Genomic DNA, 12,458 nt, shown 5'->3' on the forward strand with positions numbered 1-12,458 from the left:
GGACAAGGGCACCCATAAATCGCACGCAATTGCACACACAGAAACAATAACCATACTCTCTTACCCCATGCAGGACCCGAACGCCAACACACCGGTCAGGAGGGTCCAGAAATGTCCATCCCACACCCGGAACAGGCCCCCAGTGATGACAGCAGCTCTGTCGACCTTGAACCTGATGACCAGCCCGGACCATCGGGGACCTCTGGGCAGTGGGTTCCCCACACACAGACACAGGCCACAGCAGACCCAACCCCCTCTGGGAACACCAGCACAGCTCCCACCCAGCGGGCCCATGCCTCTGTCTCTAGGACAGGTCAATCAGCGGTGTGTCTGCCACTACAGGGCACCCAGGCTAACCCACCACCCCAACAACAACAGGGACCTGGGGGCAGTGGTAGTGGGCACACCGTCCAGGGGACAGAGGCCGGGGGAAACCGGGCAACTCAGAGGGCTGCTGTGCGACAGGGGGTGGAGGAGAGGCCCAGGGAACCCACTCTCCAAGAGGCCCTCACCACCATCATGGGAGCCTACCACCACTCCCAAGAGACGATGGCGACGGTACTGGCCAGGTTCACGGAGATCCAGGCACAGCAGGAGGAACGCTACATGGGGTTCAGAGACGAGCTTAGGAACATCGGGACCGCAATGGGGACCATCGTCCTGGCCCTCAACCGGATAGAAGACACGTTGCGGGACCATGTGGCACCACACAGGGCCCCTGTCACTAGCCCGGACCAGGAACAGCCTACCACCTCCGCCGGCGCTAGTGGACAGGAGGCCCCCACACAACGACAGGCCACCAGAACCCCACCTCCTGCTGAAGAACAACCACCCCGCAAGAGGAGCCTGAGATAAAAAAAAAAGACAGAGTAGGATGCCAAGACCCCCGCCAGCATGAGATACCCCCTGAAGTCATCCCACTGTCCCACATTCCCACCCTGTCCAACCTTGAACTGCCCCTGCTCCATCCTTCCACAGGCATATGGACAATGCACCTGTGAGACTGAGAACTGGACTCTGCCATGGACATTACTCCACCCCCACCCATCACCGTTTTACTATCATGTACCAATATCTAGCACTAAAAATAAATCACTTATTTCACAGAAATCAGTTTGGAGTCATGCTGTATTATTTACAAAAGTATTACACATTACAGTTCAATATATGTTCTGTCAATTAGTGATGACAACCTACCAATGTCAATACGCTGTAGTTCATGGGCAAACCAAGCAGAAGTCACGCACTGAGTCATACAGCACTGAGAAGGGAAGGGAAAATCAAAAATTAGTTAAAAAGAACTGGGGGGAAATATAGAAAGTAGAGATGCAGGAGGCTCTAAGTAAATGTGAAATGGCGTGGGTGATTCTTACCTGTGGGCTACTGAAAATACTGTTGTATAACAGTTTCCCTGTTGTCTGTGTTCTCCCCATCGTCTTCCTCCTCTTCACTCTCCACAGGCTCCACGGCTTCTACAACACCACCATCTGGACCATCCTCCTGCAGGAAAGGCACCTGGCATCGCAAAGCCAGGTTGTGCAGCATACAGCAGGCCACGATGATATGGCACACCTTCTTTGGTGAGTACATTAGGGATCCACCTGTCATATGCAGGCACCTAAACCTGGCCTTCAGGAACCCAAAGGTTCGGTCGATCACCCTCCTAGTACGCCCATGGGCCTCATTGTACCGTTCCTCTGCCCTTGTCCTGGGATTCCTCACTGGGGTCAGTAGCCACGGCAGGTTGGGGTAACCAGAGTCACCTATTAGCCACACACGCTGTCTCTGTAGCTGTTCCATCACATAGGGGATGCTGCTATTACGCATGATATACGCGTCATGCACTGACCCTGGGAACTTGGCATTTACATGGGAGATGTACTGGTCTGCCAAGCAGACCACCTGGACATTCATAGAATGGTAATTTTTCCTGTTTCTGTACACCTGCTCATCGTCATTTGGGGGTACTAAAGCCACATGGGTCCCATCAATGGCACCAATGATGTTGGGGATATGTCCCAGGGCATAGAAATCAGCCTTCACTGTAGGCAAATCACCCTCCTCTGGGAAAATGATGTAGCTCCGCATGAGTTTCATCAGGGCAGACAACACTCTGGACAAAATCTTTGAAAACATAGGCTGAGACATTCCAGATGACATGGCCACTGTTGTCTGGAATGAGCCACTTGCAAAAAAATGGAGGACAATTCCTGTGGGTTGGCGGATGGGGGACATCAGGGCTGGCTCCAGCTGGGCACACAGTTCATGGATAGTGGCTCGGTCAAGTCGGTATGGGAGTATAATATGGCGTTCTTCCATTGTCGACAGGTCCACCAGCGGCCGGTACACGCGAGGATTCCTCCTTCTCATCGCAAGTCCCAGCGGACGGTGCCTAGGAAGGAGAATATGGAGCACAGTCAATCAACTCACAGGTACGTTCACCACAGCTTGCACAGTACACAATAATGTATGGATTGCTATGCTTGTATGTGTGGCAATGCAAGGCCTAGGCCTGTGTGACGCAGTTGAAATGAAGCCATGTGGGCCCTTGAAATGGCGGCTGCCTGACCTGTGAAGTGGGACAATGGGATGTGAGGTCACTGCGCTGGCGTGGCACACCGTGGCGGTAGGCGGCCGAAGACCGCTGTGCGAAGACGCATTGGTTAACAATGATCCCTATGGGTTTCATGAGCCAATGACGATGTGCGCCGGCGGTCGCGGTACGCACCGCCGCGGACGTGACCGCCATTTTCTATCTGCTTAATCACTCGAGACCTGATCATCCACAGGAGAGGACCTATACTGCAAGTGCTGCTGTGACTCGGTCTGGAAGAGACAATGGCTGCTGCGACTGGGGAAAGGGCCCCTGCCTTCAGTTCTGAAGAGTTGGAGAAACTCGTGGATGGGGTCCTCCCCCAGTATGCGCTACTCTACGGTCCTCCGACCAACAGGTAAGTACACAGGTTGCACGTCGATTGGGCAATGCATGTGTTGAGTGGGGTGGATATAAGTTTTGGGGGAGGGAGAGAATGACGAGTGCAAGGCATGACAGATGAGAGAATGTGCCACATGGCAAGGTTGGGGACGGGGGGCCAAGCACATCTAACAAGCAGAATATTGATGACATTTCCTTTCCCACCCTGTACATGTCAAATAGGTCAGCGCCCATCAGAAAGTCGATATTTGGCGTGCCATCGCCAAGGAAGTCCGGACCCTGGGGGTCTACAACAGACGGGGCACCCACTGCCGCAAGAGGTGGGAGGACATCCGCCGCGGAACCAGGAAGACCGCCGAGTCACTGCTGGGGATGGCCTCCCAACCTAGGAGGGGTGCCAGTCGTACCCTGACCCCCCTGATGTCCCGGATCCTGGCGGTGGCCTACCCTGATTTGGATGGGCGCGTGAGGGCATCACAGCAGACACAAGGGGGTGAGTACCAGTTTATTCTGCTATTTTTACGCGCAGTGGAGGTTCCTGGGTGGGGGAGGAGGGCTGTGGGTGACATTAGGCCAGGGCGCTTTCTGTAGTGTAGTCCTCTCCTTTAGCCATGGTCCTGTGTCCCCGGCCGCCACCTCTGTAGGGTGACAAGTACAGCTAGCCATGGTCCTGCATCACCCATGTGCGCTTTAGTTGACCCTACATCTGTAGGCCTGGTCACAAGTACTGAGTAGTGTACCCCGATAGCGCAGCTTAGTGCATGAGGCTCCTGTGTCTGTCCTCTCCGCCAACGGTGTTGACAATGCATGCACTCAACCTGTTTTTGTTTCTATCCCGACCCTTTTTCTTTATCTACTTTTCCATGTGTGAATCAGCATCATCAGGCGGAGGAGATTTGGCATCGGAGCACGAGGGAGCTGCAAGTCACAAGGCCCCGGTGGGCCCTGGAACAGACACCGAGGGCACCAGTGATCCGGAGGGCGAGGGGAGCACCACAACGGGGACCAGTGGTGAGACCAGCGACACCGACACGTCCTCGGATGGGAGCTCCCTAGCGGTGGCGGCAAAATCCGTGCCCCCCGCCTCTACAGGTACAGCCGCCACCCAGCGCACCAGCACCGCCCTCCCAGCAGCCCCTCAGCCTTTTGCTCCGTGCCCGCTCGCCCAGGAAGGCGGGCGTCTCCTTCGCCCCAGGCACCTCAGCCCCTGCCCCAGTCCCCCCTGCTGCCCTCAGTGCAGAGGTCATTGACCTCCTTCAGACCATCATTGTTGGGCAGACTACCCTTTTGAATGCCATCCAGGGGGTGGAAAGGGAGGTGCATCGGAGCAATGCCTACCTGGAGGGCATTCATTCGGGTCAGGCTGCCCAACAACGATCGTTCAATGCTCTGGCCTCAGCACTGACGGCAGCCATTATCCCTGTTTCCAGCCTCCCTCTTCTAACTGGCTCCACCCTGTCTCTGTCTCCTGTTCCTCAGCCTATCCCATCCACACCATAAGACCAGCCTGCACACACCTCAACACCCAAGGGCAGCTCATCCAGACACAAGCACCACCGATCCCACAAACACTCACCCAAGCAACACCCAGATGCAGACATTCCAACAGTCACTACCACCTCTGTGTCCCCCTCCTCCTCGTCTCCCTCCTCCCTCCCTGTGACGTCTACACTCACACCTGCATGCACACCACCATCAGCCAGTGCTTCCATCACCAGCACACCCTCCACTACAGTCCGCACACTTGCTGTCACCACCCCCACTGCCATTTACAAGTCCCCTGTGTCCTCTCCCACTGTGTCTGTCACCCCCTCTTCCAAGACACACAAACGCAGGCAGACACCCAAACAACAGCCATCCACCTCACGACAGCCTACGTCACACTCACCTGCACCCAAGGACAGCACACCTGACTCTCCTACAACCACATCCTCTTCCTCCACTCCCATCACCACTACTCCTACCCTTTACCTTGGTCCTAAAAAAGTTTACCTCTCTAACCTTAACCTCTTTCCCTCCCCTGACCCACCCCCTCCATCTGCTAAGAGTCCCAAGAGCACCTCAGCCACCACCAGCCCAGCTTCGAGTGTCACAGTGGTGCATGGGTACTGGAGTCCACCCTTTGGCGGCAGTGACACGTCAATCAGCAGCAAGGGGACAGCCAGCCCCCCCCCAGGCAAGAGGACCCGGAAACAAAAGGGGCGCTGTGAGAGGACTGACACGGATGCCCCCAAGGAGCAAAGTTCGGCCACTTCACCTGCCACAACATCCAGGGGAGGCAAGGGCCCGAGAGCCCCATCGAAGGAGCGAAAGGGCAGCAGGGCGGAGAAGTCAGCCAGCAGGAGCGCGGAGCAGGAGGGCCCCACAAGCCCCATCCCGGCTGTAAGGGAGGACACCAAAGGGCCCAGGACTCCGTCCCCGAAGGGTCCAGCAACAGCACGGTCGGAGGGCGACTGAGCAGGGAGTCCAGGCCAGGTCTGGATCCCTTGACTTACTGGACGAGCACCGCTGAACAGGGCCCCGCCGTGCAGAAGAGCACCGCTGAACAGGGCCCCGCCGTGAAGACAGGCACCGCTGAACAGGGCCCTGCCGTGCAGAAGAGCACTGCTGAACAGGGCCCGCCGTGAAGACAAGCACCGCTGAACAGGGCCCCGCCGTGCAGAAGAGCACCGCTGAACAGGGCCCCGCCGTGAAGACAGGCACTGCTGAACAGGGCCCCGCCGTGAAGACAGGCACCGCTGAACAGGGCCCCGCCGTGCAGAAGAGCACCGCTGAACAGGGCCCCGCCGTGCAGAAGAGCACCGCTGAACAGGGCCCCGCCGTGAAGACAGGCACCGCTGAACAGGGCCCTGCCGTGAAGACAGGCACCGCTGAACAGGGCCCCGCCGTGAAGACAGGCACCGCTGAACAGGGCCCCGCCGTGCAGAAGAGCACCGCTGAACAGTGCCCCGCCGTGAAGACAGGCACCGCTGAACAGGGCCCCGCCGTGCAGAAGAGCACTGCTGAACAGGGCCCCGCCGTGCAGAATAGCACCGCTGAACAGGGCACCGCCGTCTCAAGCACCGCTCCGCTGGGCCCTTCCTGCAAGCACCGCTCCGCTGGGCCCTTCCTGTCAAGCACCGCTCCGCTGGGCCCTTCCTGCAAGCACCGCTCCGCTGGGCACCGCCGTCTCAAGCACCGCTCCGCTGGGCCCTTCATCTCAAGCACCGCTCCGCTGGGCCCTTCCTGTCAAGCACCGCTCCGCTGGGCCCTTCCTGCAAGCACCGCTCCGCTGGGCACCGCCGTCTCAAGCACCGCTCCGCTGGGCCCTTCCTGCAAGCACCGCTCCGCTGGGCCCTTCCTGTCAAGCACCGCTCCGCTGGGCCCTTCATCTCAAGCACCGCTCCGCTGGGCACCGCCGTCTCAAGTTCTGTTCACGGTTCACTGTGCCCACCATGCCTCCTCCTTGAGCTGTGGAGACTGTAATCCACCTGATGGACTGTGGCTTTGCACTCCCCAGGCTGGCACAGTGGGCAACCCACCCACTGTAGAGACTTGAGAGACTGTGGCTTTGCACTCCCCAGGATGGCACAGTGGGCAAACCACCCACTGTAGAGACTTGAGAGACTGTGGCTTTGCACTCCCCAGGATGGCACAGTGGGCAAGCCACCTACTGTAGAGACTTGAGAGACTGTGGCTTTGCACTCCCCAGGCTGGCACAGTGGGCAACCCACCCACTGTAGAGACTTGAGAGACTGTGGTTTTGCACTCCCCAGGATGGCACAGTAGGCATGGTGGCCCCTTCGTGGATCTGGCGTCGTGGACTCATGTGGCTGTGGTGCCCCCCCTTCCCTTCCCCCTGAGGTGCCTGTAGTTTTGTCATCAGATGCCCCTGCAGTGTTCTCTCCAAAGGACTCAGGTCTCCTGTGTGGGCTTTGCCCTTGTGTTGAGGCACTTTGGCCCACGGACACTTCGATATTTCGTAAGATGTGCAGGACTAATTGCCTCGGTTATCCACTGCTATGTATATAGAATTTTTATGATCTGAATATTTTTGCTAGTTGACATATACTAATCAGAGGCTATTTTGTACATAAATTTATATTCACATTTTATTTATGTCATTGCATTTTTTACGGGGGTTTGGGTGGTGTCACTGTGACTTGTTGCTCTGCATTGGTGTGTACATATTGTGGGGGGGGGTTGCATATGTGTGTGCCGTAACCTTTCGTCCTCCCCCCTCCCGTGTGTCGTAGGTGCAGTACTCACCGTTGTCGTCTGCGCCGGCGTTCGTACTCGTGGTAGATGAGCAGGTAGACGAGAGCAGGTAGGATGTTCAATTCGGGTTCCATGCTGTCCTCCTTCCTCGTGGAGTGCGTAGAGGTGAGCGTTTTCCCGTTCGTAGTCTGTTTCCGCCGTGTTTTTATCGGCGGGGCTCCCGCCCCGGAAAAGGTGGCGGATTGGTGAGTTATGATACTGTGGGCGGTACATTGTCTCCCGCCTGCCTGTTGGCGGTGACCGCCGCGCTGTTTGTTTGTACCGCCGTGGCGGGCGGAGTGTTAATGTGGCGGTCTCTGTTGGCGGTTCCCGCCAGGGTCAGAATTCCATTTTTTGGACCGCCATCCTGTTGGCGGGTTGGCCGCCGCTTTATCACCGACCGCCAGGGTTAGAATCACCCCCTAAATGTTAAAAGTGAAATGAAACAATGTAGATTAATGTAATGTACAAGGTCATTCAAACCGGTGAAGACAATGGAACTGCTGACCAAAAGATGTGCAAGGAATTACAGAAGGATGAAGTCACACCGGACGTACCACCTCTGAAGACGTCAATTACGAAGACCAATCAAAAAACTGTAAAATAATATGGGGTGAAGAGTTAGATTACCTAATGTACTTTATGATAGGTTAAAGATAGTGGGGTATAGAAAATGTCCAATAGAATTTTGGGGGAATGTACTACGAAAAAGGGATAAAAACCCATGTCACAAGAAGTCATTTAGGTGGGTTAGGGAATGCTATTGATTTTATCCAGAAACTCTGTCACTCTGTTTGGTGACTTGGTGGTTTACTTAAAACCATCTTTGCCCTTAGATTGTCCATTTCTACACTTTACCTCCTTATGAGGAAAGTGCCTTTTTGCCCCAGAGCTGAGTTCTGACTGATGGCGATGTGACTGATGTCCTGAAGACGAAGACTGAACCTGTGTGCTGACCTAATCCTTGGAGGGTAATTATGACAATGCATTTGTAATTTGTCTGTTTGCTTTCCTTTCTAGGTACCAAGTGCTTGCTTTTGACAGAGACCTTAGCTAGATGTTTTCCAAATTGGTGTTCTAAATTGTTTTGCATGAAGCCCAACATGCGAATGCTAATCAGTGGTTAGGGCAGGTGTTCATCAAACTGACGCAAATAGACAAACAACTGAAACTATGCTTTGTTGAACTGACGTGTTATTGACTCTTTGCTAAAATTGATCTATGTTCACGCCGTGTTATGTTCTGATGTTTGTGATTCTCGCTTTAATGAAAGCTTACCAAAGTTGCCATATCGTGACTATGCTATTATGTTTCTTGGTGTTGAGACTAACGCATTTGCTATTAGATTGTAATTAATAGGGAATAAAACTCATAAAATTCTACTAAACAAGGTGTGGTTATTCATGACTGAAAGGTCATGGTAGCGTCTTTGTATTGATTAATGACTTTAACTAAAGTGAAATGCATTGTTGTGATAAATATTGATGACATTATTGATGTATTGATTGATATATTCATTAGCTATCTCGTCCTAAGGTGTCTCTCAACTGAGTCAAAAGATTCATTGGCCTAAAACGAGTCCTGATGTGTAATAAAATATCAAAAAGGACGCGTTAAAAGTTCCATAAAACCCAAACAGTCATCATGTAAGATTTGGATTAGGTAGAGAATAAGGCAATATAAGAAATGGAGAAAGGTCTTCAGAGAATGGTAACCAATGTCAATACTGAAGCAGTGGCGTTAAAGGTGTACATTCTGGCACATTATAGATCAGACGGGCAGGAACATTTTGTATAAATTGAAGCTTCTTGATCATTGTGCTTGAAAGACCCCTACAGAGTAAGTCTGCTCAGTATTAAGGACTGAACAAGAACTGACAAGACGATGCCAATCAGTTGTCAAGGGAGTCCATAAGAATCTCCTTTACATCTAGCAGGAGCAGTCATGTCAGCACAAAGTGTTGGAATGAAATTTCAGCAACAGTGATAAAGAGAGAACGAAAACGCTGATTGCCAAACTGTTGTTACGTCTAAATCTGCAATAAGAGAACCAAAATTCCAAAATGGGCCGGCAATAACAACAGGCACTCAAGAGATGGATAATATTCCTCTCTGTGTTTTTAATAAAATAATGACTTCCATCCTTGATAGCTAGATGACAGTGTCTTACGGCAAGGCTGGGGGCTCATATCATCTTTGATTAAATCACGTGAACCAAGGGCCTACAAGGTACTATGGCCCATATTTATACCTTTTTTGCCCTGCATTTGCGTCATTTTTTGATGCCAAAGCTGTGCAAACTTACAAAATACAATTGTATTTTGTAAGTTTGCGCCATTTGTGCGTCAAAAAGCGGTGCAAATGCGGTGCTAAAAAAGTATAAATATGGGCCTGTGTTTGAAATCAAACAAGTCACTAACATTATGGATGAGAGAATACCCTCTGAGAGATTGCAATTTAGGACATGAAACCAACCACGTGAGAACACAGTGTTGATAAACTTGCAGTAAAAAGCTCTTGAAGGAGGAACTGACGGGAAACGAAAGGGTAGCGTAAGGCACCTTCATGAAAAATACATTAAACCAACAAAACTCTGTGTAGGAATTGGAAGCTTCAAAGCACTACACTTGGAGAACAAGCTAAACAAAATTAGAACACTGGAATGTTGAGGGCTCCACTGAACACAATAAATTGACTCCAGGCTTACAATAGCTGCTATAAGCCTTCTACTCCAACTTTCCAATGTTTGTCTTCTGTTTCTCTCTTTTCAATTTAGAAAATTATTTCCTTAGTGGGTGGAATCATCTGATAGCCTTATAGCATTTCTGCCTCGGCCTATACCCCTCACCCTGCTCAGCTCTATAACTCGGGGTCAGGACCTTTAACAACAGGTATAGCGTTCAGCAGCGAGCTATAGGGCTATACTGTTCATCTACTTGCAAATCCACTGTAAATGATGAAGGAGATAATAAAATGTAGAAGAAAGCACCGAGACCACCTTACTGGAGCAAATAAACCGAAATGAAGACTCAAAAAGGATCTTAAGAAGACCTCCTAAAAATCAAGTGAAATAGTAGTTGGCTTGAAAGGCTGAAAGACTCGAAAGAAAAGCAGATATCCCTCAAAAGATGTCAAATGTGGCAAAACTGTTGACTGACAATTTCTGTTCGAGGCAAAGTTATCATTGGTTAAAATCCTTCGCAAGGCATCGCGGGAAATGTAGTTTTATTGCTGCAGGATACTGAAATCCTGTTCGGTTTGGGCAAATAAACTTTTTTCTAGCATTCGCGCTAAGAATTTTTCAATTCTATTAAGGACACGGAGGCGAGGATTATGCTTCTCTTTCCATGCTTTATTATTAAACAGCAGCCAATGAACATCATGGAAAGTAAAAACTACATGACCCAACACTAGTCATGACACGTGATCAACCATAGAGAAGGCAGCCTATAAAGTGTTGAATCACACCAAGCCACTCCTCTTTCTTTGTCCAAGATTCAAAATTCTAAATCAAAATCAAACACCAAAATCTGTAACAGAAAAAATCAAAGTCTTAATCCAAAAAACTTGTAAACGGAATCTCGAACGCAGACGAACTGGCATCCACCTTGACTGGAAGAAGAACGAAAATGCGGAAGATCGCATTACTTCTCATCATTTCATAGAAAAAATGAAAAAATCCAGGCCATAAAAACTAAATAACATAAGAAATACTTATATTACTAAACGATAGGGTGGGATAGCATTATTAACGTACAGTAAATTGCACATAATATCAACAATACCATGATATTCCAACATCATAAATATACAGTGCGGTGGGATAATCCTCGCCTCCGTGTCCTTAATAGAATTGAAAAATTCTTAGCGCGAATGCTAGAAATTATTTTATTCTATGTCAGGACCGGAGGCTCAGATTATGCTTGTTCAAAGCTGATTCACAACTACAGATGCTATATCAACAATAGGTTTACAATAAAAGGTTTTAAAAGTAGAAGGCGAAGACCAATCTGCTGCCTTTAAAATGTCCTCCAGACGAGAACCTAAAACCAAAGACTTTGACGCCATAGCTCCTCTGGCAGAGTGCGCTCCAAACTTAGAAACATCGACACCTGCTTCACTCAGCAACCAACGCATCCATCTAGCAAGCGTGGCTGAGGAAACAGGGTGATATGGTTTAACTAAAGAAATGAGTAATTGACCCCCCATATCAGAACGAAACTCTTCTGTACTTACCTCGTAAGCCTTGAGCATTGAATGTCCTGCTGAGATAGCGGACCTATAATTATTGATAGATCGATAAGCCAAACCTGACGCTGCTAGGGAGGAAAGGAATTTCAGGACCAGACAGCTACCTGCTGAAGAAGGAGCTGCACTCCTAGAACTACACCAAGCACTCCATCGCTTCCATGCCGAAGCGTACCTCTTGTGAGTACTGGAGGACCAGGAACCTGCAATGAAGTCGGAAGACTCCTGCGAAAGTCCTGGGATGACCCATCTTTGCCTGAAAGACGCCATGCCGTCAGGGATAGCTTGCCTGCCAGAATCAATGGATGTAACAAGCCCTGAGGGTCCTGGAGAAGATTCTCCCGGAAGGGGAGAAGGATCGGATGGTCGCAACTGAGTTCCATTGCTATCAGGAACCAAGCTTGCGATCTCCAAAGGGGTGTCACTAGAACTAACTCTGCTTTCTGATGCCTGATCCGGGCCAAAACCCTGGGAATCATCAGGAAAGGAGGAAATGCATAACTCAGCTCCTGAGACCAGTCCTGAAGGAATGCATCTGTCTTTGATGCCTCTGGATCTGGCCTCCAACTGAAAAAACGTTTCATCTGCCGATTGAGACGAGATGCAAACAGATCTATCGAAAACGGACCCACTTCGCAGACAGGGTTTGGAACACCCTGGGATGTAACCTCCAATCGCTGAAGTCTCTCAGGTGACGAGAATTCCAATCGGCCACCAAGTTGCTGGCCCCAGGGAGGTACTCCGCTACCACAGAAATCCTGTGCTGAAGACAAAAGTGCCAGAATTCCTTGGCTATTTCCGCCAGGATACGGGAACGAGTTCCCCCAACTTGTTGACATATTTCACTGCCGAGATATTGTCCATTCGAAGAAGAATGCAACAATTCGCTCTGATGGGCCGAAAGACTCTTGATTGCAAAAGAGCCTGCTAGGAGTTCCAAGCAATTTATGTGGAGACTCAACTCCAAGCTGGACCACCTGCCTCCCGTGGACACTGAGCCGCACCGGGCTCCCCAGCCCTAACGACTGGCGTCGGACTCT

The sequence above is a fragment of the Pleurodeles waltl genome, chromosome 12, assembly GCF_031143425.1.
Source record: "Pleurodeles waltl isolate 20211129_DDA chromosome 12, aPleWal1.hap1.20221129, whole genome shotgun sequence".
NCBI lineage: Eukaryota > Metazoa > Chordata > Amphibia > Caudata > Salamandridae > Pleurodeles > Pleurodeles waltl.